Source organism: Microcebus murinus, chromosome 14 (assembly GCF_040939455.1).
Source record: "Microcebus murinus isolate Inina chromosome 14, M.murinus_Inina_mat1.0, whole genome shotgun sequence".
In the NCBI taxonomy this organism is placed as follows: Eukaryota; Metazoa; Chordata; class Mammalia; order Primates; family Cheirogaleidae; genus Microcebus; species Microcebus murinus.
Window position 1 is genome coordinate 29,889,115 of NC_134117.1, and position 24,063 is coordinate 29,913,177.

At 47.0% G+C, this 24,063-nt stretch overlaps 1 protein-coding gene across 49 annotated transcripts in view; it reads left to right on the forward strand.

Annotated features, from left to right (window-relative positions):
• The first annotated feature begins 6,105 nt into the window (after window positions 1-6,105).
• Window positions 6,106-24,063, forward strand: part of SORBS1 (sorbin and SH3 domain containing 1) — a 223,782-nt gene continuing 205,824 nt past the window's right edge. For 47 of the 49 annotated variants that reach the window (XM_076009908.1, XM_076009916.1, XM_076009912.1 and 44 more), the window contains exon 1: window positions 6,106-6,243. The gene's annotated coding sequence lies outside the window, so the exon portion shown is untranslated. Of the gene's footprint in view, window positions 6,244-6,365; window positions 8,114-24,063 lie in introns of those variants that run through there. The other 2 variants (XM_076009910.1, XM_012766698.3) reach the window with 2 other exon arrangements.

Sequence of the window (24,063 nt, forward strand, 5' to 3'; positions counted from 1 at the left end):
GAGAAAGTGGGTCAAGGTAACTAACCAAAGATTTAGGCTTTGCCGAGTGGGGACAGGGCAGACTTGCTGAGGCGATGGAGAAGGGTGGATACCTGCTGGGTGCACCTGCTGGGTGCTCCAGCCCGCTTCCCTCCCGCCCCTCCCCCAGGACTCAATCTCCTCTTGATAAATGCTAAAGAAGAGTAATTAACCTACCCAGGGCACCCGAGACTCAATCTGGTCCTGTGTAATGAGTTCCCTCGCTGAACTCTTCCAATCACCTCTGACAAGCTTCCAACAGCTTCCAGAACACCAGTTATTCTCTTAACACCATTGTTGTTGATTTTTTAACCTTGTTAAGGTTCCATTAGTTCAGTGGGGCTAGTTGCCCTGTTTCTGAAGTTGCGGTGTAAATGCTGTCTCTTCCTCTCTCACACTCTCAGGCCCTCTCCCTTGCCCTCTGCCACCCTCTTTTTCCTCCTCTCCCCCTCCTTATTCTTCCTTCCTGGCTTCTTTCCTGGTCTCTCCTGCTTCAATCAGAATGTCTCTCTTAGAGTTCTCAGCTGTACCCATCAGCCCTAAGAACGTTTTCTCAAGTGAACACTTCATTAACTAAATTACTTCAGAGCAGTAAGTCTTCTAAGGCAAACTCGGCATTTTCTAACTAATGAATCCACCCCTCAGTTAGAAAAACTGATCTCCCAGCAGCTGCCTTCAGACTGCTGCTGCTTCTTGTCCCTCTCCCAAACCCCCAACCAAGGGCAGATCCTTCCAGTGACACAATAGAAGTCTACAGAAATGCATTCAGTACTTCTAATTTCTCTCAAAGGTCTAGCCAGCCAAGTCAACATTGTAAATGTCTTTATTTTGAGTTTCTAATAGCATAAAATAATTCCAAGCCAAACCGCTCACACTTGGTCAAATACAGCACAATATTTGAGGTTCTGTTAAGTCTGCATGTTCTCACCCAAGCAACAACACAAGACATACTGGAGCAAGTATTTTTAGATTGATAAATAGAAGCCCCATGACTCGACTCTTGGGGTTACTGGTTCATACTCATCCTTGTCCTGCTTCCCACTTGCACCAATCTCACGGTACTTCTCCTTTTCTACCTGGCCTCATAGTACCCTCCTGACCAATCTCCACCCACCTCACCAGCATTGACCTCCAAAGAATGTGGAATTCTTGGCTTTGACATTCCACGGTCTTCAAATCAGTTCCGTGCCCTCAGGCACCAGTGTGTAGATTTGCTTTTTTTCTCTGTAATTAATCAGTAAAAAACAAGAAGATGGATTCTCTAAGGGAGTTTTGCTCCTTCCACTACTTGCTTAACTTTTTTTAAGATGCTACAAAAGACATCAGGTACAAATCATCACCAGGGTTTTGAGAGATGCAGCAGCTAAACTCTTTGGTTCATAACTCCCTTTCGCTCAATTCAATTTTCTTCTTCTTTCCTAGTATTCTTCTGCATGGGATCTCTGAAAACAACTATGGTCAATCCTTTGAAACTTTTGAGTAACTGAGAAAACAAATTACCAAAACCAACACATTTTAAGAAGACATCTTGGCTGGGTGTGGGGACTCACGCCTATAATCCCAGCTAAAAAAAAAAAAAAGGAAAAAGAAAATAGAAAAATTAGCCAGGCGTGGTGGCACATGCCTGTAGTCCCAGCTACTTGGGACACTGAGGCAGGAGAATCACTTGAGCCTAGGAATTCAAGGTTGCAGTGCAGTGAGTTATGATGATGCCAATGCACTCCAGCTCATGTAACACAGCAAGACTCTTTCTCTAAAAAAAAAAAAAAAAAGAGAGGCCGAGGCGGGCGGATTGCTCAAGGTCAGGAGTTCAAAACCAGCCTGAGCAAGAGCGAGACCCCGTCTCTACTATAAATAGAAAGAAATTAATTGGCCAACTGATATATATTTAAAAAAAAATTAGCCGGGCATGGTGGCGCATGCCTGTAGTCCCAGCTACTCGGGAGGCTGAGGCAGAAGGATCACTCAAGCCCAGGAGTTTGAGGTTGCTGTGAGCTAGGCTGACGCCACAGCACTCACTCTAGCCTGGACAACAAAGTGAGACTCTGTCTCAAAAAAAAAAAAAAAAAAAAAAGAAAGAAAAGAGGGTATCTTTCTCAACATTGCCTCCTAGTAATGTTAATAACAATAACCACTTATTGATGCTTATGTGTGTCAGCAGTGTGTAGGAGCTTTATATGCACGATTTCATGCATAGCTTACAAGTAAACCTTGAAGGGTTGTGTTATTCACACATTACAGGTGAGGGGAGCCCACATTAGGCTTTGGAGCCAGCATCTCTGGCTCTGCAACCTGCAGCCCTAACCACTATACTACTGCCATCTCTAGATCCTCTAGTTTATTTCCTGTCTTCCCCTCTGTGTGACCCTGGAGGTGAAGTACAGGCTGATGACTCAAGGCTGTCCTCTGCAAAATCCTGCTCTCTTCTCTCCTAATTCCCCACACTTATGGCCTGCTTGGGGGATGCTTCCTACAGCATGTTTATGATACTAGTTTGTGTGCACGACTCTCCTGCTTGATATTTTTATTTCTCTGCAACAGTGGAAGGACTGCTGGGAATAATCTGATGCACATGAAGAGAAAATGAGGAGTTACTAATAAGATTAAATTAAATTTAAGCACATTTTAAACAGCATGTAAAACACAGTACTAAGCACTGTTTGAGATGAGCAGACACAAGCCATGACCTCATGGAATTTACAATCTGGTGGGGAGAGGGAATGAGGGATAAGACTACACACAAATATACATTAGTTTATGCCAAATATGGCAAGTTCCATGAGAAAGGAAGAAATGAAGTTCTGTAGGGCTGGAAAGAAGGAATCACCCTCCCCCTCCCCCAGCCTCCCATTTACCTGAGGACCCAGGAATGAGAGCGTATGGTCTAAGAGACTCATTCCTCTGTCTAAGGACTGAGCCTGGAGAGCCTGGAGCTTTACTCACTGACACACTGATAAGGCCTCAGTGTTTCCCTTCCCAAGGACAGGCTACGTAATTTGTAGGGCCTGGTTCAAAGTGAAAATTCGGGGCCCCTTGTTCAAAAATGAAGAATTTCAAGACAGTGAGAGCAGAGTGTGAAACCAAGCATGGGCTGCATGCCCACGGAGCCCACCTTGCTCCACACCAACCTCCCCAGGGCTCTGCTTCCTCAGGGCTCACCTCTGGGAAGTGGGGAGCAGGTGTCACTCTCACCACTGCATTGCCAGCGCCTAGCACAGGGCCTGCTGCCCAGATGAAGCAGTGAGTGACGGGAGATAGGGACAGAGTGACACAATTACACCTGATGGCTTCTTGGGTTGCTTTCAGTGATAAAATGTCAAAAGATCATGATTTTGAACACTTCTTGGAGACATTTGAGGTCAGTCATGAAAAGATAGTAGGATTTTTCTTTCTCTCTGTTTTTCCCTCTTTCCTTCCTTCCTGACCTTCCAGTATTTTCCCATTTCTCTCATAAACCCTAACGGCCATGTTATGCTTTACAGTGAGAAATGCAACAGTTACACAGACGGGAACCAGCAGAGGGATTCGACATTTGAGGGATGACTTGAAAACATAGATGTCCCTTAAGATTCCTCAAGACAGTTTCCCACTTATAGGGATGGCTGTGACTATAGATCAACTCTCCATTAATAAGAGTCTGTTTGTTCATTTCAAAATTGTTTCATTTTCATTGAACCATTTGGTAGATGTTTATGAAGAAAAAAATTAAAAAACTACAGATGAGTAAAAATAATTGCTCATAATCCCACAAGAATAGGTCTAATGGGATTGCAGTATAAAACTAGTTTTCAGGCCGGGCGCTGTGGCTCACGCCTGTAATCCTAGCTCTTGGGAGGCCGAGGCGGGTGGATTGCTTAAGGTCAGGAGTTCAAAACCAGCCTGAGCAAGAGCGAGACCCTGTCTCTACTATAAATAGAAAGAAATTAATTGGCCAACTGATATATATATAAAAAATTAGCCGGGCATGGTGGCGCATGCCTGTAGTCCCAGCTACCTGGGAGGCTGAGGCAGAAGGATCACTGGAGCCCAGGAGTTTGAGGTTGCTGTGAGCTAGGCTGACGCCACGGCACTCACTCTAGCCTGGGCAACAAAGCGAGACTCTGTCTCAAAAAAAAACAACAAAAAAAAAAAACTAGTTTTCAACCTCTCTTTCCATTCAATAACATATTATGAGCATCTTCATGTGTCAGTAAGTGCCAATAAATATCCCCTCATTTTTTATGGCTGTATAGTATTCTGCCATATGGTTGTACTGTAATTTTCTTAACCAATCCACTCAAATTGGATGTGTGGATTGTTTTTGAATTTGTGTGTGTGTGTGGCTATTCTAAATAGTGTTGCCCCGAATTTGCTGGGTAACTTACTTATTGTCTCTACTCTTTATTTTCCACCTTTGTGGATAACCTCAGGATAACCGTAGTACTCCCACCTGGGGTTGTCGTGTGGTGGGTGTGAGTTAATGCCTGTAAAACTTTCAGCACAAGTGCAGTATGGTGTATAGCAAACTGGACATTATAAATAATAGCCCTTTTATTACTTTATGGCCCAGACAGAACTGTCTTGCCCAGATTGTGGACTAAATTAATAGTAGAGGCTGGGAAGTGCTCTTTGCAAAATTGTAGGATGAAGTGTGGGTGGGCGAAGGTGTGGGCTGGGAGCTCCCTAAGTTCAGTAGTTCTCTAGCAGTTTCTCGTCTCCTTCAGGATAAAGTAAGCTCCCAGACAGCTAGGAGTCTCTATTTTTTTTTTTCTTTTACACAGCAGAGGACAGCAGGTGCTCACTGAAGACTTGTTGCTGTTCCCTCACATCCGAAACCTTTGCAGACGAGTTCCCCATGGCGTAGTCATCAAGGCCTGTGCTTGCCCTACCACACACAGCCTGTTCTCTGGGAATGTGCTCTGGCTGAGGAGTCCTGCCAAACGCAGGTGACAAAAATCAGTTGTGCTCAGCCCAAGGGGTGACTCTCCTACCTTCAAGGATGTCCTAGGAATGTGGGGAGTGGGTGTGGAGGGAGCCTTGCTGGCCCTGTGACCTTGGGCAAGCAGTTTCCCCACTGTGATTCCCCTCTGTTTCCTCTTCTATATCACTGAGTGGCACTGGAAGGCAGGAGGATGGTGCAGCACAGTGGTTAGCGCCGAACCCAATCACAATGCCTTCCCTCCACTGGCGATGACCCGGTTTTATTGTATCTGCTCTACTTTTCGCACTGCACATGATTTGGTTTGTTTATTCACTTGTCTATTTGTCTGTCTCCCTCACTAAAATGGAAGCTTCCTGAGGGCGGGGCCCTTGCCTGTCTTGTTTTCGGCAGTAACCCCAGGGCCCAGCACATGCCTGCCTGGGAGCCCTTGAATATACGTGTGTGTTGCATGAGCAAAATCTCAGAGCCTGGGTTCAAATCCTGGTCGCACCACTTGCTGTGTGATGGACAAGCCACTTAAATTACACCTTAGTTTCCTCATTTAAAAACAGTAGTAATTATTTTCAGTTTTCCCACTTGAAAAATAGGGATCAGTAATAGTGCCTCTGTCTTATAAGGCTAAGAGAATCAAATGAGAAAATATCTAGGAATTGTTAAGCATTCTGGCTGGCACAGAGCATACTAAAGACAGCAGCGAACATTTATGTAGCGCGCTGGCCAGGCATTGAGCTAAACGGTTCGCATACGTTAATTATTAATATATTAATCTTCACTACATCTTGCGAAATCGGTACTATTACACCATTTTACAGATGACTAAACCGGGGCACAGGGGCTAAATAACTTATAGCTGTTATTTTGTGCCTGAGGTTCCCAAGGAGCTCCCCGCGGGCGACCCCCCTGAAGGACCAGAGGGCGCACCTGGCCCGCCTCCACCCGCGGCCGGGCCGGGACGGAAGGGGTTACGCGCCGCGCGCGCCTTCGCAGCGGAGCCCGGCGGGCCCGCGCGCGCGGCTACAACGCCGGAGCGGAGGCCGGGCGCCTGCTCGCCTCCCATTGGCGCGCACGCCCCTTCCTGTCACGGCGCGGCCCGGCCCCGCCCCCCCGGGCCCGCCCGCCGCCCGGACGCCGCCAGAGTGGACGGTTCCAGAGGCATGCTAATGAGGGGGCGGGCGCCGCAGCCCATTGGCCGCCGGCGGAGCGTCGGTGAAGTCAGCCCCGAGTCCCAGAAAAACAGAGCGGGGCCGACTGAAGCGTGTAGTGCGAGTGGGGCCGGACGCGCGCAGCCGCCGGCGACCCGCGAGGTAAGCCCGCGCCCGCCGCCCGCCCGCCCGGCCGCGCTCGCCCGCTCGGCGGCGGCGGCGCTGGGGGTGTGCGCCGGCCCGGCCCCCGCGGGCGGCGCCTTTGTTCCGCGCTCGGAGGCGGCGCGTTTAAAGGGCCAGCTGTTGGAGGGACTTGGGGTTGCCCCCCAGAGCATCCTCCCGGGGCCGCGGGGGCAGCCGCGGTCGCCGCGGCCGAACCGGCCGTCCTGCCTGCTCGGTGTATCCCCGGTCTTTCGAGGAAAGTCCCCAGGGTGCGGAGGACGGGGGGAGTCCTAGGCTTTATTTATTTATTTCTGTGTGGGTGGGGTAGCGCGATCATGGCCTCTGCCGGGAGGGAAGGGCCGCCCGCCTCGGGCTGGGGGCGACGTGGGCGGGTGGGGGCGACCTCGGAGCCCGGTGGGGCTGTGCTGCAAAGTGAAACTGCCGAGGAGGGGCTCCTCTGCAGCAGCCAGAGCAGGAAGGGGGAGCGAGCGGCAGGATGGAGGCGTCTCAGGTGTGTCCATTCATCAGCATCCCGAGGACAGGGCGGCGGGAGGGGCGCAAGGACGACGCGCCCGCCCGGACCCGCCTGCGGGAGCGGTACGTGTGCGGGGACACCTGCCTGCCCATCCCGCCCGCGCCCTGCGTGTCCTCGAGTGCTGGCGGCGTCTTGCTAGGAGGCTCATCACCGGCAGGGACAGAAAGCAACTCCTTTCTCCGAATTCCCCGGGCTTCTCCGGCTCCCACCTCGCTGCTTCCCGACGTGGCCCTCGATAAGCGGTAGCGCCATTCATGATAGAGGGGGAAAGAGGCTTAAAGTCATTATGTTCCTTTCGTGGGGGGATGTGCTGTCGAATCCTGCATCCCTGTGCGTCCGCTGCTGTAAGATGGCTTTGAAATTCACCAGTGCATGCTTTCTTCAGGCAGACAGAATTTATTACGCTATTACATTGCTACATAAAAGCAGAAGGGATCCCACTGAGCGTGGCTCGTTTCATCCAGTCCCCGGGTTTTCCCAGCATGTTCTGGCTGAGCCTTTGGATTTTTGTTTTAAACACTGAGCGCTGGGATGCTCCTGTTGTCACAGGGCTGACCTGCTGAAATTGCTGGAATTGATTTCTCCGTCAATAGGAGGGAGCTTCGTGTAGAGACATCATGGAACCTTTCTGGCATATCAGGCCTCTGACTCCATCTCCCCCACCCCACCCCCTTTGGGCCCATTTTCCTCTCAAGTGAAGGCTAGGGATGGCTTGTCTGTCCCCACTTCTTGTTTTTGAGCTCCTCTGCTTAGATTTAATTCAATTCTGTGTTTTTGGCTAGAGCAGTAGCTTGGAGGTGAAAAGAGAAGGAGGGGTGGAGTAAAAGGGGGGTGGGCGGCAGAGGGGGACAGCAGCGTCAGTGACAGAAAACATGTGATGGACATTTGGAGACTCCATATCTATAGCCCCCAGAAACATAGATGAGGTAGCTGGCTATCTACAGAATGAGGGGTGTGTGTGTGTGTGTGTGTGTGTGAGTGTGAGAGAGAGAGAGAGAGAGAGAGAGTGAGTTTGGGCTGGGAGGGGGTGGGGAGGAGGGCTAGGATGCTGACAGCAATTTTCTGCCCCACCCTCTTCCTAGCTGCCTTAAATAGCCCCTTGCCTGCTGGCTCTGGTGTCTGCTCTTGGCCTGAGGGGAAAGGAGGGAAGGGTTGGTCTCTTGGCACCTCTGTCTGGGCTCTGTTGGAATAGAAGGTTAGGAAAGGGTTACTTCTTCAGGGGTTGCAGAGAGCACGTTTTTTCAGCTGGAGGACCCTGAGACTACTAGCTCTGGAGACGTCCCAGCAGGGAATTAGCAACTGAATTGAAATGCTCACCGTGGAGTGAAGAGATAGGTGGGTATTGTCATTTTTCACACCACACCCATCCTAGTGGCCTTTTCCTCTTACCTGCCTTCATTTCCTGTAGTTGGAGAGTTCCTGTAAACTTTTCTGAAGAGATTTGCAATATTGGGGAGCAGGAGTTACGGGAAAGGATGAGCAAATGCTTGTTACTGGCAGAACAAAGCACCGTTCAGCTCTCCCCTCATTCCCCCTCTCCAAAATAGAGTTTAGCACAGATAGCAGTGTCTGGGGTTTTCTTTGCAAAGAATGAAAGGGCAGGGCCCAGGAAAGAAAGCTTTTATTGTACAGCATTGATAATCATCTGGTCACCCAAACTTAGCTCTGGACCGTTCCCTGGACATGGAGATGGATTTGTGGTAGGGAACACTCACTGGTAATTTAGGACGTGACGTGTCTGTATGGAGAAGGAATGGATGGTCTCAGAAAGCCTTGGTAGAGAAGCTCTGGACTGGAGGCAGGACAGCTGGCTTTGGTCCTGGCCACTGATCTTTGGGCTAGTGGCTTCTGCTCTCTGGGCCTGTGTCCTTGTTGGTGAAGTGGAGGATTTTTCAAGCAGATGATTTTCTAGCGTTCCTTTCAGCACTACTGTTCTTAGATTCCCAAGTATGGTTTGTGATTGCATTTTCAGATTCGTTCCTGTATGCTGAATTGATGTGAACTTCATAGTATTGAGCAGTGGCATGAAGGAAGCATTCCAGGACTCAGGCTTCTGTTGGATTCACATTCACCTTTTCCCTGATTAGGGTGATTTGTGAGGTTTTACCATACGGAAATAATTCAGAGCTAGAATGGCCCATAGTGAGAGGTCTGTGAGCTAGAATGGCCCAGAGTGAGAGGTACAGACCTCAGAGCGAGTGAATCTGTGAGATGAGGCTGGGGTGAGAGATTGCTGGGAGAAGAGTTTCTCTAGTTCATTCTCTCTCCCTGTGGATGTTTAACTCACTGCTTTATTTATATTATGCAGGTAGACATTTAGCTATCTAGGATGTGAGAGCTGGAAGAGACCTCTGTGACTGCCAGGGTCAGTCCCCTCACTGAGGAATTCGAGGGGTTGGGAGGTTTGTTCAAGGTCACATGGCCAGCAAGATGTCAGGCTGGAGCAGGAACTCAGGCTGGTTGATTCTAGGTCCTGTGTTCTAGATATATCTGTTAAACCCCCTCCTTCTCTGAGAGAAATGATTCTAAGATCAGGTAGAGGAAAGAGAGGAGGAAATAGGCACAGAAGAAGGGAGAGGTTGGAGGAACACGAGAGAAAGTGGGAGGTTGGGGACCCATCATGTGGGGAAGAATAAGCCACAGAAGCCAAGCTCAGGGAAGAAAGGGATGGCGCTCAAACAGGGGAGGCTGTGTCAGGTGTGAAACAGCAGAGCACCTGTCACCCTTGGAGTGAAGGAAGGAGAGGCTTGGCTTAGGCTGTGGTGGCCAGTGGGTGGTATTGGAGTCTCCTCAGGATCTCGCCTGTCAACCCTCAGATTGCAGGGTGTGGTGGAGGCTGCTTAGTGTCAGGGCCAACTGAGGCCTTTAGGTCTGCTGGGACCAGCAGAATCGAACATGTGGGAGGTCAGGTGTGCTGGTGGTGATGCTGGTGAATGCTGAGGTGGGACACAGTTCTGCTGAAGTCCTAGTTTTTTTTTGTTTTTTTTTTTAATGCAAACCTAAAAAAAGTTTTCTATGGAATTTCTTTTCAACATAAGCAGCATTTTCTCCCCTGACTTTCATTGGTGCTTTGTAGTTTATGAGATAGCGTTTCATGTACCCCCTTTTCAGAGGAGATACTTAGAGATGACTGATTTACTGGATTTTAGCTCATCTGGGGGGACCCTCTGGCCTGTGACCTGAGCTAAGCCTCAGAATGTTTCAGAGAGCAGTTAGAGAGCTATGAACAGTGGTTGACCATGGCATTAACCATTCAAAGGCAAGGATAAAAGGTAGATAATACTTTGAAGTCTGTAGCCCAAGCCAGCAGCTGGACACAAAGAGTATACTTTCCTTTGGCTAACTCACAAGGCCCTCAGTGTCTCTATGGGTCCTTCGTTGCCCCTTCTTTTTGTGTATGGTTAGGCATGTGTGTCTGTCCCTGAATCTTATTGTCTCCCAGCCGTCTTTTTCCATGCCTCAGTCCTCTGTCCATTTCCTTTCTCTCCTCTTGTTGTATCTTTTTCCTTGCTGTCCTCCTCTATTCTTACTTTATTGACAATGATATAGCTTTGTAGCTTTATTATTATTATTAGTAGTAGTATCATTATTTTTAGAGACAGGATCTACCTATGTTTCCCAGGCTGGCCTCTAGTTCCTGGGCCTAAGCCATCCTCCAGCCTCAGCCTCCTTAGTACAGGAGGCTGGGACTACAGGCACTTGTCACTGCACCAAGCTGTAGCGTATTTGAATATATTTCTTGTCATTAAAATTTCATGTACTCTGTTTTTAATTTAAAATCAGTTGAGTTCAGTCTTTTTGAATGTGTATGTGTTTTACACACAAAACGAACAAGAGGCAAATGAACCAAACCCAATTAAATTGCTTTTTACTTCTGTGTGGTCTTCCATTGATTTTTTTCCCCCTCCTCTTCTGTGGTCAGCAGTGGCTTGTTATTAAAAAAAAAGTTCCCAGATCTCTCTCATGTGGTTATTGTTTTCACAACAAAAACAGCTATAACAATAGAAAAAGTTTCCACCCTTGTATTGTGGACCACAAGGGACACCCTCTCCCAAGAGATGTGCTCTATTTCTTGACTTCCTTCCATGGAAAGAGTCTTTGATGTCATCTCTGGAAGAGGCCTATGGTATAAGGGGTTAGGGGTGATGATGGTGGAAGTGGGGCTCTTCTCAATGATTCTGGGAATGCCTAGAGTGGAGCAGGCTGGCAGACTATGGCCAAGAGCAGGGATCCTCAAACTTTTTAAACAGGGGGCCAGTTCACTGTCCCTCAGACCATTGGAGGGCTGTTGGAGAGTGTGCGGCGCACATTCCACACATGCACACTGCTGGCCTGGGACGAGTTGGCTGCTAAGCAGGACAGGCGGCAGCGGGCCGTAGTTTGAAGATGGGCCGTAGTTTGAGGACGCCTGGCCAAGAAAGTACATCCAGGAAGAATTTAGCGTGATGATTTTTCTCTGTCTCCCAAGCCTGAGCTGACCCAACTGGCTGTAGCAGGATGCAGACCTCTTTGGAAAAGAATGAGATGCTTGTCAAGTTTCTGATTAGTTTGGGTGGGACCCGAGGGGTGTCTTGTGCCTATCTTGGGAGGGTGGGCAGCTGGCAGCACGTTGCTGGTATGAAATCCCAGTTGCTTTGATACTGATTTTCTTCATGATTTTCTTCATGATTTTCTTCTGACTCTGATTAATTACAGAGAAAATTGAGTCTTGGTGCTCAGTGGTAAGTGAGTAGTTTAGTGGCTACAGTCGGCTTCACATGCAAGAAGTCACCTTGAAGTGTGCAGTTTATTAAAAATTCACATGAAGTTTGTATTCTCTGTAGCATGTCTGTGCTGGTTTTAGTATAAAAGTATTTACATTTACTGTAAATTTAGAATTGTTTTACTGTTGAATACAGTTGATGGTCTAGGAAAATGTGTTTATCTTGGGCTTTCACTTGTCCTGGCCCTCTGCAAATACTATAGGCCGGGGAAGGGCAGGCATCAGACCTGCTGGTGTTGGGAACGGTCCCTCTGGCCTTTGCTGCTGGCTCTGCCAGACCCACTGGATGCCCTGGTGGTTCTGAACTCAGCCATGCCCCAAAAGGCCAGGTTCTCCCCACACCAGGACTTATTCCCTCACCAGAAGGCCTTTTTCTGCTTTTCCTGACTTCCTACTTCCCCTTTCAGACTCTCCTCTCATCTAAGAGCTAAGCTTTTCTCCTTGCATTCACCTTTCTACTTCAGTTGTTATTGCTGGCTCCCTTGTCCGTGTGAGATCTGGGAAGAGAATTTCTCCTTTTGAAATTAAAATTTGATTTTTTATCTAAGGTATATGTACAGTTTTAAAAGTCAAAAAACACTGCCCGAAAAGTATAAAGACTTTACAGAAGAATGTGTCATCCCTCCTCATCCTGGTGATCCACTCCCCAGAATCAGTCGTCGCTGAATATGATTTTCTATTGCTGCAGTAACAAATTACCACCAACTTGATGGCTTAAAACAGTGGTCCTCAAACTTTTTAAACAGGGGGGGCCAGCTCACTGTTCCTCAGACGATTGGAGGGCCAGACTATAGTTTAAAAAAAACTATGAACAAATTCCTATGCATACTGCACATATCTTATTTTGAAGTAAAAAGACAAATAAATGGGCAAAAACACCCGCATGTGGCCCGCGGACTGTAGTTTGAGGACGTTTGGCTTAAAACAACCCAAATTTATATTACAGGTCTGTAGGTTAGAAATCTGAACAAAGGTCTCGCTGGGCTAAAATCAAGGCATTAGGGTTGAGTTTCCTTCTAGGAAGAGTGTTTTGTTTTATACTCTGGTATCTAGAGAACCCCTGCATTTCTTAGCTCAGGGTCCCTTTCTTCTGTCTCAAAGCCAGGAAGGGGTGGTTGAGTCCTTCTATGATTGTGACCTTCTTCCAGACTCATGTCTTCATCTGATTCCTTTCTCCCTCCTCCCTCTTCCACTTTTAAGGACCCTTGTGATTACATTGGGCCCCACTGGATAATATATGACAGTCTCCCTTTTTAAGATCAGTTGATGAGCAGCCTTAATTTCATCTGCAACCTTAATTCTCTTTTGCTGTGTAACCTAACAGGTTCATAGGATCAGGGGTTAAGATATGGACATCTTTGAGGAGTGATTGTTCTGTCTATGACAGTCACTTCCAATCCTTTTAGATGTTTCTCTTGATACTAGCATCATTTTTATAAGTTACCTGCTTAACAATGCTATTTCCTGATTGTTCGTTTTAGATGTTATTTCTTGATATTTTACTATGGGAATAGAGGACCCCAAACCCTGCAATACTTCCCTTCCTCCCCATCCTTCCAATACAGTTGCATCACAGTTTTTGGTTACATTGATATTTATTACATTATTTTACTTGTATAAATAGTTTCATGGCTGAGCCATATAGTATACTATAATGATAGTCTCTTTCTTGTACCTTTTTTGAGTTAATAATTACCTTATTTTTTCTATTTACTTAGTTTCTATGTACTTATTTGTAAGTCCCGAAGCCTGACAGCATTTTAACACATATCTGTTTTATAACATGTGTTCCTTTGTATTTTATTATCTTTTTTCCCCCCATGGAGACATCCCTCCTAGAGGCTTCCATCCCTCTCCTCTCTTGCCCATTGACCTCTAGGCCTGTGGCATGATTCATTCTTGGGAATTCCCTCATCTAGTCCTGGGTTGAATCATGTCTTTCCTCTTTGTTCATTTATCCCTCCATGAGTTTCTGAGAGAGGGTTTGTAGAAGTTGATCACTTTAAACTTGCATGTATGAAATGTTCTTGTCCTAACTCATATTGATTGGTGGTTTGACTTATCTAGAATTTTAGGTTGAAAGCCATTTTCCCTTAAAGTTTTGAAGGCATTGTTCCACTGTCTTCTAGGTTTCAATAGTGATGTCAAAAATTTGGATGCCGCTGGGTGCAGTAGCTCTCGCCTATAATCCTAGCACTCTGGGAGGCTGAGGTGGGTGGATCGCTCAAGGTCAGGAGTTCAAAACCAGCCTGAGCAAGAGCGAGACCCTGTCTCTACTAAAAATAGAAAGAAATTAATTGGCCAACTAAAAATATATAGAAAAAATTAGTCGGGCATGGTATTGCATGCCTGTAGTCCCAGCTACTGGGGAGGCTGAGGCAGGAGGATTGCTTGAGCCCAGGAGTTTGAGGTTGCCGTGAGCTAGGCTGACCCCATGGCACTCTAGTCTGGGCAACAGAGTGAGACTCTGTCTCAAAAAAAAAAAAATTTAGATGCCTTTTTGATTCTTGATCATTTATGCATAATATGCTTTCTCACTGGCAGTTTTTAGGATCTTCTTTCTTTTCCTGTATTTGAAATTTCCTTGCTTTAAAAACTATTAGGCTGGGTCTTTGATGTGCCTTTTTTTTTTTCTCTTTTCCATTCAGGTTATAGGCTTTATGATGTGCCTTTTTGATCTGAAGCCTGACATCTTTTAATTTGGGGAAATTTTCTTAAATATATATATTTTTTGTAATTTCCTTTTCTCCATTTTCTGTGTCTTGTCTTTGGAACATCTATTAGTTATTAGAGTATCTGGATTGAGTTTATAATTCTAAAATCGTTTATTTCCTGTTTTCCATTTTATTATATTTTTATTTTACTTCGGAGAGATATCTTCAGCTTTATCTTCAACCCTTTTCAATTTTTCAATTTCTGCTTTCATGTTTTTACATGAAACATACTTGCATGTTTTACTTTCTGGGAGCTCCATAGTTCTCTGAATGCTTGCATTTCTTTGCTTTTTTAAATAGCATCCTATTGTTGTTTCATGGGTGCAATAAATTTTCTATATTAGTTTTTTTTTTTTACTGGTTTTCTGCTGTTCCCTACATTATCTTTGTTTCCTCCAAGTCCCCTTTTCTGCTTGTTTTGGTTACTGTATCTCCCATTCAAGCCATCCTTCCATGGATGTTGATCCTTGACTGTCCATTTATATTTTAAGAGTGGACACCAAAATGCTGATTGGGCATCTGTGTGACCAGGAGGGGCCCTGTTAACTTCATTTCAGGGTAATCCAGCAGACTCCTGGAGAAAACTAGATATCAGCACCTCTATATTTTTCTCTGGGGCTTTCCTGGAGAGAGCTTTCTTGGAGAGGATTTTGCCAGGGGGTAGGGCAGATAACAGCCCAGCTGTCCTCCATTCTGGGAGCCTTGATGGGGAAGCTGGCTGGGTATCGGCCAGTTTGATATGTAGAATTTCACTCAATTTCTTAGTCTTCTGAAAGTTGCCCCCATCTCTCCCGACTTCTCTTAGCTGTGTCTGAATCCAGACAGTCTCTGGTGTAAGTTGCCTGAACAGTGGACCTCCATATTCTGCTGGCTGAGGGAGGGCAATCACCAGGCTGAGCAGATTGTAGGAGGGACCCTGGATCTGATTGCTCCTTGCCCCTCTTTTTAGTCTCATCCTGCTTCTCCATTTAAAATCCTTGATGCCTCTAGTTCCTGAGTCTTCTCTGGGTTCTGTGTTGAGTTGGCCACTTGTTCAGTGGTTTCCTCTCCTGCTTGCACTTAGCAGAAGAGAAAAAGCAGAAACCTATATCAGCTACTGCATGGCGGTCAGCTCACCATCTCCCAGAGTTCTATTGGCCTATTTCGTTTTCCGTTAAGAAACACATTCCTCTACTGTCCTTTTAGTGGGGTTCTGAGAGAGATCACAGAGAAACATGGGCGTCCAGCCCTCTGATTTGACCAGAAGTTTGTTTCCTCTCTTTATCTAAGCCCTTAAACTTGTGCCCGATACAGGGTATCTTCCCAAGAAATGTTTATCAAATGATTGAATGCATGTTTCTAAAATGATATGCATGCAGTTAGTCATCATATTTCAAGAGAGTCCCAAACACAACTGTACAAAAATAAATCCATTGTTTATTCTGAGATAGGCATATCTCCCCATGCAGTGTAGGATAAAACAGCATTATAGACTGTTGGGCTGGTGAGTGGTGAAGCCTAGTGTCCTATCACTAATTACCTGAGTTGCCTTAAGAAGTCACTTAACCAGTCTGGGTCTTGGTCTCCTCAGCCTTAAAATGAGGTGTTGGTCAAGGTTTGATTCAGTTCTCTTCCTTGAGCACCTGCTGTGTACAAGGCACGGTACTGGGATCCTTCCAGGTGTCTCTTCTAAAGCAGTCAGTGCAGTGTTTTATACGTATGTCTGTAATGGCCGGTGTTGCACTGAGTTGGTTGTGTGTCTTTCTCCTGAGCTTAGTTCAGTGTCTCGCACAGAGTACATCCTCTGCACATTTTTTGTCTCTTACTCTTTCCAGGCTGTGAGGGCCTTACGAGGACTATGTTGTAGTCATCTTTGTATCTCCTGTGTCTGTCACAGTCCTTGGAGCATAAGAGGGTATAGGAAATGTTGAAGTTTTCCACTAAGGAGTATAGCAAAGAAATGAAATTGTGAGCTGCTCTTCCAGAGTCCCCAGACCATGCTTGGAGAACAAGGCCTCACTTATTAAGGGTCCATCATCACACTCCCTGGTCCACTTATGGAGTTGGGGGGCTTGAATGTATTGGATTAAAGTCAGTGGAGATGCAGTTCAGGACCACAGCCTTGACACTAGAGGATTGTTTTCCCCCTAACAGATCATAGTCCTACATTGGTTTAATAGGCCTTACACTGTTAGGAGTTAAGATTGGATTCATTGTAGCTATGAAAATGTATTATAGATATAACCCTTCATTTAAAGTGTTTAAAAACATTTAAGTGCTTTTTCTTAACTTATTTTGGTTTTCCCAAACCTATGAACATATGTGCCAGGACTAGTAAGTAAAAATTTCAGGGAGATAGATTTAGCTCAGTAGAAGAAGAACTTTTCATCATGAGAGTTATTTCCTGCCAGTCTGCCTTGGGATGTCCTGAATTCTGTGTCAAGTCAAGGCTGGATATTTACTAGCCAGAGAACCTGGAGAATATTTTTTTTTTTTTTTTTTTTTTAAAGTGATCAAACTCACCAGACCTGGAGAATATTAATAGATGCCTTTGTGGGAGATGAAGTACTATTAGAGCATCTGAAAAGTCCTTTGGTTTTGATTTGTTCAAGAAATAGTTATTGAGCACCAAGTATAGACCAAGGTCTGTGCTGGGCTCTAGGAATATAGCAGTGAACAAAGAGAAATGGCACCTGCCCTCCTGGAGTTTATAGACTAGAGCTGAGCTGTGCAGTACGGTAGCCAGCAGCCACATGTGGTTAAATAAATTAGAGTGAAATAACATTAAAAATTCAGTTTCTCAGTCATACTGTCCACATTCAAGTGCTCTGTAGCTATGCGTGACTAGTGATTGCCCTATGGATAGCACACATATAGAATGTTTCCAGCTCAGGAAGATCTCCTAGGCAGGTTGGACTATGGAGCTAAGATTCTGTGTTTCTAGACCAGACATCTATGATTAGACTTGCTTCACGGTAGAGACAACTGAAGCATAGAAAAGCCATTTGTTTAAGGGTATGTGGCTGATGGGACTGAACTAGGAACATCCTTGAGCATGGCTCTTCTCTCCCTGAAGTGAAATAGGGCAACTAAGAGTATGGTCTCTGTACTCAGGCTGCCTGGGTTCAAATCCTGGCTCTGCTACCTCCTAGCTTTGGGTCCCAGGGCAAGTCACGCTCTGTGCCTCAGTTGCCTGACCTGTAAAATGGACAAAATGATAGTACCTACCTCTAGGATTGCAGGGAGGATTAGATGATCCAATGATGCAAGCCTTTTAGAACTGTACCTGACACATAGTAATCACTCAGTAAATGCTGGTCACTATCATTGAGCATGAGAAGGGCATAGAAGTTATTGGTAAGCCGGGCGCGGTGGCTCACGCCTGTAATCCTAGCTCTCTGGGAGGCTGAGGCGGGTGGATTGCTCGAGGTCGGGAGTTCGAAACCAGCCTGAGCAAGAGCGAGACCCCGTCTCTACTATAAATAGAAAGAAACTAATTGGCCAACTAATATATATATAAAAAAAAATTAGCCGGGCATGGTGGCGAATGCCTGTAGTCCCAGCTACTTGGGAGGCTGAGGCAGTAGGATCGCTTGAGCCCAGGAGTTTGAGGTTGCTGTGAGCTAGGCTGACGCCATGGCACTCACTCTAGCCTAGGCAACAAAGCGAGACTCTGTCTCAAAAAAAAAAAAAGAAGTTATTGGTAGAGCCAAGGAGGCATTTTCAAACAGCAGACTGGAGTGGAAAGTGAACACTATCAGGAAAGGCTGTATTTGTAGAACTGAGCAACCACCTGGAGTGGGATACATAACTGAATGTTTCTGAGCCTGGGGGCTGCCTCAGTCCTGTGAGGTGATGTAAAAATGCTACACACATTCATGAAGCCCTCTGAGTTCCCAGACTGGTCATTGGTACTGTGAGCAAGGATCCAAGGATCCTTTCATTGTCTCCTTTTTTTTCTTTCTTTCTTTTTTTTTTTTTTGAGACAGAGTCTTACTTTGTTGCCCAGGCTAGAGTGAGTGCGGTGGCATCAGCCTAGCTCACAGCAACCTCAATCTTCTGGGCTCAAGCAATCCTCCTGCCTCAGCCTCCCAAGTAGCTGGGACTACAGGCATGTGCCACCATGCCCGGCTAATTTTATATATATATATATATATATATATTTTAGTTGGTCAGTTAATATCTTTCTATTTTTAGTAGAGACGGGGTCTTGCTCAGGCTGGTTTCGAACTCCTGACCTTGATCAGTCCGCCCGCCTCGGCCTCCCAGAGTGCTAGGATTACAGGCGTGAGCCACCACGTCCAGCCACATTGTCTCCTTTCCACCAGCTTGCCTCTACCCAGGCTGGTCCCTACAACCTTTTTCTTGTCTCCCCTCTCTGCTTCTCTATCTTGGAGGGAGACATTCTCTGTCATCCTGGTGGAGCAGAGGGATGCACCAAAGGAATGTAGAAGAGAGAAAAGACAGAAGCCTAGGAAGTTTAGCAGTTGGTCCTGCTCTTTTCTTTGAGGTTTCTGTCCCTTGGTGATGTCATTCCCACTGTTGCTCAGTCTCACCAGCAGGCCCATGTAGAGCGGCACAGTGTCCTAGGGATGCCCCATGTTGCTGGATGAGGAGAAAGAGAGGTCTGATGTGGCCCCCAGGGATGGGAAGGTGCCCATGTGATAGATAAATCCCTGTTTATAGTTGGAACTTTGGCTTAAAGAAGTGCTAAAGTAGCCACAGTCTCATTCCATTCATTAAACAAATGTTGGTCAGTGATGTTGACATGGGCCCCACCCTCCTGGAGTTTATTTCCTCATTAACCCCCAGCAGGGCAGGGCTCTTGTCTTCCCCAGCAGGCTTTCTACAGTGTGTTTCAGGTTAGGAAGCAGGTTGGTTTCCGTATGACAAAGTGTGTGTGGGGAGGTACAGGTAGTGAGGGTACTCCAGAGGTGCATAATGGATGTGGCATCTTGCCACACCCAGGCGAGGCACATAGGGCAACTAGTAGAGGCCAGTGATGTACCTGAAGTCAGGTGTCTAGGAATGGCAGACCCAGGACTGACCTGTGAGGAGATTGTTGCTGCCAACTGGAATCTTAGCCTGGCATAGAATACAGGTTCTGTTGAGGACCAATGATCAGAAGTATTGAGTTTTCACCTATAACTGGCTCTGCTAATCCATTTCTGTTTGGGCCTTGACTTTTCATCATCTTGGGTGGTGTTCTAGCTTATAGCAGTTAAAACAGCAATGGGTGCTTAGTAGATCATGAAATTGCCCCTCTGCCTGTATGTCAGTGTGAAGGCTCATTACTCATTCACATAATGCCTTGTGCATCGATTATTAACATCAGCGTGTAGGCTGACCTTTGAGCTTGGTTTTGCAGTAGGAAAGGTCCTGAGGACATATCTTGTGAAATCCAAACAGCTTCTCTCATGGCCTCGAGTCTGCGTGGAACCTGGTGGCTGTGCATACGAGCAGGTTCCTTGTCTGACGTATAGATAATTCATTTGCAGATTGCTCTTCTCCACTTAGAGTTTGTCTTTAACTGGGGCAGTTCCAGTGTTGAGTGGCTGTTTCCTGCAAGCATGAAATGATAGTCAGGGTTCTAGTTGCTTATAGTAAATTGACAGGCGTGAAAATGGGAACATTTGCCTGGTACATTGATGTCAGAGAGTCTTTCCAAAGCTGCTGTAACGTGTACACTGCTGACTCTTCTGTGCTTGGGCCTTTCTTTACAGACAGTGCACACAGGAGGCTGGTGATAGGAGACTGGGCAGGATCTAGAAGCCAGGGATGAGGTAAGAGAGGCCGGAACTGGAGCCGGGAGATCTGAGTTGCTGCCCCAGTGGCCTGGCCAGTGGGGCATCTGAGTGGAGAGGCAAGACAAGAGTAGGAACTGCTTTTAAGCAGGACAAAGATAATGGAGAAAGCAAAATCCCAACAGGGACAGAAATTAGAGTAGCTAGAGAAGGCTAGGGCTTGGGGGAGCCAAGGGCCTAAGCAGAATTTGGTGGTGGTTGCTGAAAATCAGGTTGCCAGGCCCACAAACCTGGGCCAAGGCAGTTTTAGGCCTTTTAGGATTATTTTGTATTTGCTTCATAGGGCCTTTCTGTTGGCCATGGTACAGTAGTGAGCCAGCACTGGCAGGTGTGAGGGGGCGAGGCCCCCTAGGAACCGGGAAATATTAGTCATGTCTGAGCGCTGATAGAAGATACGGCTCCTCTTCAAGACAGCTGCCGCAGGAGGAGGCCCTGCAGCCGCCAGCCTGCATTACAGTCAACGCTCTTGGTTTTATCTTTAATTATTTAAGTCATGGGCTATTTAAATACTCACCTGAAGCATCATTGCGAATAATTTTCCCTTCCTTGGGTCAAAGGAGCTACAGCAGAGAAGGGGTTTGTGGCCTGTGGTTCTGGATTCCCCAGGTGGCTCCCTCAAGGAAATCACACATGGGTAACGTGGAAATCATGAGATGCTCATGACAGTGGGGTGCAGAGCTCCACGGGGCTGTCTTGCAGGTTGGCATTTATTTTGAGTGAGTTCTTAATTTGAGGAGTATAGGGTGTTCCTTTTTATCGTAGGCAAGGAAGAAACCGTGCTGTTAGATGATGTAAAATATTTAACACTCTCTTTAAAAAATTAAACTGCCCAGGAGCCTTCGATTGGTGGTGCCTATGGCAACGTGCCTGGTTTTCAGGAGTGTCTTCTGAGAAGGGGCGGGCTGGGGGTCCAGTCCTGGGAGGGTGAGCTGGGAGGCTAAGAGCCCACCTGCTCTGCTCGGCTCAGCGGCTGGGCAGTAGCAGATCTGAGTGACCTTTTCAGGGGATCATAGCCTGGAGTGGTCTTTTTTGACAAATGGAAAGGAGTGAAGGGGAGGAGAGATTGTCATTCTTTTGGGGCTTGTTTATTTGTTCATTTTGTTTTATTGGCCTCTGCTAGACCCTGGCATGTACCATTGTCTGTCCAGCCTCAGGACTTTTGCCTTTGCAGTTTCGTTAGCCTGGACTACTCCTTCCTCTATTTAGTGCTGCTCACCCTTCAGATCTCACCTGGAGCACCATATTCTTGGAGAAGCCCTCTCTGACCCTTCTGCCTGAGTTAAACCCTCCTGTTGAGGGCTGTTGTGGTTCAGTGGTTCCAGACAGAACATTCTTCACAGCATATGGCTCAGCTGCTTTGTTCCACTTGTTTGGAAGATTGTTTGCCCACCCCGCCAGTCTATGGGAGCATGGTGACACTGGCCAGGGCTCTTTCCTGTCACCATTGTATCCCCAGGGCCTACCCTGTGCCTTGACCACAAGAGGTGCTCCACTGTCTGCTGAGTAAATGGACACATTTAGTCATTTATTAAGTTTTGAGTTCTGTACCAGATTCTGGGACTATAAGGAGACTAAACTGTTCCCTGCTGCCCTCACAGAGCTCCTAAACTAGAATAGTGAGTGAGCTCTGAAGGGATCCATCGAGGTGCAAGGAAAAAACATTATCAGTTGAAGTTGTGTTTATTCTTTAACTGAAAGAAAGAAAGCTTTCCTATTTATAGTAATACAGATTTTGTAATTACCTTGTAAGTAAATGTGCTCACAGCTATTTCAGTGACAGGAAGGTGTGATCGAAAAGTTTGGTGAGCACTGGTGTGGAGGGAGAGGTAGACAAATGAAGAGTTTTTCATGCCAAAGTGTGGTGAGCTGAGCACTATGTGAGGGCAAGTCCAGGGTGCCTTGTAGGCGCAGAAGAGGGGAACTGGAACCGGGCCAGAGGAGGGCATGGCTGAGAGAGGACAGGGGGACTGGCACGTGCAAAGGCAGGGCGGCATGAGCTGGCTTAGTGGATTGGGAGAAGACACATAATTTAATAAGGCTGGAGGAGGGCCTGCCATGTGCTCTGTCCCAGGATTGGGAAGGGGAATTGGGAATTCCAGGAGAGTTGAGGCTGGCCTCCTGCCTGCAGGGTGGGCATGGTCTAGGAGAGGAGAGGAGAAGTGTGCAAATGTCCCTTAGGAGAGACGCGGCACAGGGAATTACCTGGGATTCAGGGGAAGGTGGATGTTTTGGTTAGGAGGGATCAGGCCTGGTTGTTCATTAGAAATCAAATGTGCCCAAGATCTCACAGGTCCCTCTCCTCATTGCAGAAGGGGAGGGGTGGGGACTGGGGGTTAACTTCAAGGCTCTTCTGAAGCCCATCTCAGGGTAAGACTTCACCATGAAGTTCTCCTTGGTTTACTCTTACCCAGTGGGATTTTCATCTTAATGAGATTTAGACCCCTCCTCAGGCTTTATTTTCTGTGTTTTAACATTGTATAGGCACAAGAAAATGGCATATGGTATATGGAAATATGCATATGGAGTGTGTTTACTTACCTAGGCAATCATGCTTACTCTCTTTTCTTCTTTTTTTTGTTTTCAAGTCCCAGGGCATGAAGTAATTATGTAATCAGAATCCGCATAGAGTGTGGCTAGATAAGGTGTAATTAAAGAGGAAAGCCTAATTTTGGAAGAATGATAAGAGGTCATTTGACTCAGTCTGGGCCCAAATCCAATCTTGGAAGAACAGTAAGAGGTCATTTGGATGTAGGGAGCTTGAGGCCACCCAGGAGCCCAGACTGGCCTCAGAATTGGACAGATTTTGTTTCAGTTCACTGTGAAAGCCATTCATGAGCATCTTCTTGGTTTAGGGGATTGCAGGAGGCCCATCCATGAGTAAGGAACACAAGTCCTGGATCTCAGGGAGGACATCAGGGGACATGGGCCTGAGAACATGTAGGAGGCCCAAGGGTGGAGAGGTGAAGACTCCCTGGTGGGGGGTTGGGGAAGAATTCACAGAGCAGGTGGCAGGTAACCTGTGCCTTGAAGGGTAAGGAAGATTTCAAGAACAAGAACTTGCTGGACATATTAGAGGCACTCAGATAATATTTGTGGAATGAAGGCCAGGCTGAGATTGGAGGCAGAAGAAATGTGGCCATGTTAGTGGGTAATCACTTTGAGGTTTGGTGAGGAGGTCAAGCTTGTACAGTTCTACCATGACAAAACAAGGCCAGGAGGCTCATAGGCCCTTGACCTTGTGGTAGTGACTGTGTGCAGAGGAGTCAGAGATTGCTGTGGAGATCAGGGGAGGCCTCCTTGTGGAGTGGCACTTGGACAGAGCCTTGAAGGACCAGTAGGAGGGGGGAGAGGGGAGAAGGGAAGACTTTCCAAAGGAGGTGAATGACATGGGCATATAGAGAGGGAGAAGAAAGAAGATCATGCCAAGGAGAGGGGAGGGGGCACAGGGAGCAGGGTGAAACAGCTTGGCCGGAGAGGGTGAGCCTGGTGTCTGGAGGCCAGGTGTGGGGCAGGATCCAGGGGGACAGAGGAGCCATGGTGGATTGTTGGATGGCTGAGTGGCATGAAAGAGACATGTTAAAGGAAGAGGATCTGGCCTTGGTGTATGGGATGGGATCTGGGGAATTCAGTCTCAGCTACTGGCACAAAGTGGTGAGCACTAGGCAGTGGGCTTGGGAGGGTGGGGCCACCTGTGGTCCCTTATCACTGAAGAGTTACCGGTCTTGGTGATGACAGGATGAAAGAAATAAAGCAGAGGAAAAGGCAGAGGTGACAACAAGGTCCCAGCCTAGGAGAATGGAGACATCTGAGACAGGAGTGGTACCAGCTGTTGGAGGAAGAGGGTGTACGGTTGCATCTTGGCGTGTCGAGAGTCCTGAGACCCCAGTCCTGCCTGTGAACTAGAGGAGAGACCTTGGGCCAATCTTTTCATCTCCTGAACTAGATTTCTTTGTCAGTGGGAGTCTCTGCCTTTGAGGTTCAAGCTCTGGTCAGATGAGTGGGATCATCACAGCCCTAGGGCTCAGA